The following is a 1,363-nucleotide window of genomic DNA, read 5'->3' as shown; positions in this document are numbered from 1 at the left end:
AGAACTCCATGTGACAATATGCTAGCTACATCAGCTCATATCCTCGTGGAAGGAGCTCAGATGCTGCACTAATGAGAAGGGTATCCGAATATGAGCAGGGTAGGATCGAATAAAATAATTCTGGCGAGAGGGAGCGTCTGTGTTTTTAATAGCTAGCTTTTTTGCTGATGGACCTATATGGAAGTACTGCCAGCTGAGAAACTAATTTGTGGTTTTCAGGGGGTTTACCCCACTCTGATCCATAGTTATCAGCTCTAGCATTATTTATGATAGTATAGAGGTCCCCAAATAAAGTCCAGGCTTTCATTGCGCTAGGCACCAAACAGTATAGGTGGACAGTGCATATAAGTTTGACCCCACATTTTCAGGTTCAATTTTAGAAAAAAAAGACCTTTTCCCTCTGAATAAAAATGAGCGTTTCTGCAAGACTCAACTCAAAATCAGGCATTATGGCTCAATTATAGTCCAATGCTCAATTATCATAGTATCATAGTGCCAAGGGTCGGAAGGGACCTAAACAGATCATCAAGTCCAACCCCTTGCCCCGGGCAGGAACGAGTGCTGGGGTCATATCACCCCAACCAAATATCTATCTGGCCTCCTCTTGAAGACCCCCAAGGTCAGAGCGAGCACCACCTCCCTCAAGTCAAGTATGATTTCCATGTTTCTTGTAGATGGGAAAAGCGTTGATTTCTAATAGGAACAGTACAGGAATAGATGTCCCCCATCCTGGTGGTTCAAGCACCTACTTTGAACGCCTTCAAGAGACATTTGGATGCTTATCTTGCTGGGATCCTGTGACCCCAGCTGACTTCCTGCCCCTTGGTCAGGGGGCTGGACTCGATGATCCTCCAAGGTCCCTTCCAGCCCTGATGTCTATGAAATCTATGAAATCCTGTGCTTGTTTCCATCAGTGTAAACGTCTAGGAAAGACTCAGACACGTGCCACGGTCCCACAGCAGGTTAATGGTAAAGCTGGGACTATAATCCCCCTGCTCAACATTTCATTTGAAGAACGGTGCCCGATCCGTGAGACATCCTCGGCCTCTCACGAGCAGACGTGTGGTCTTGTGAATCGATCGCCTCTTCCTCCAGTTCTGGTGCCAGGTCAGGTTTGCAGATGCTCTGCATTTACATGTCCTTTCTGTATGGCATAAAGCCCTTTGATATGAGTTTGAAAGTCAGTGCACGGCCAGTGACTTCACTGGGGGCCAGGATAAGAAACTCCCCCCACCTATAAGTCTTAGCTCAGCCAGGTCACATCAGCCAGCACAAAAAAATAAGCCGAAATCTAAACTTCTCGGTATTGTTCCCTTATTGCATTATTCTCAGAAAGCCAGTAAAGAAAGAGTGCTTGAAGTTT

This window comes from Alligator sinensis, unplaced genomic scaffold (genome assembly GCF_000455745.1).
Source record: "Alligator sinensis unplaced genomic scaffold, ASM45574v1 scaffold550_1, whole genome shotgun sequence".
NCBI lineage: Eukaryota > Metazoa > Chordata > Crocodylia > Alligatoridae > Alligator > Alligator sinensis.
The sequence above is the reverse complement of the archived record's forward strand: the minus strand, read 5'-3'. Positions refer to the sequence as shown.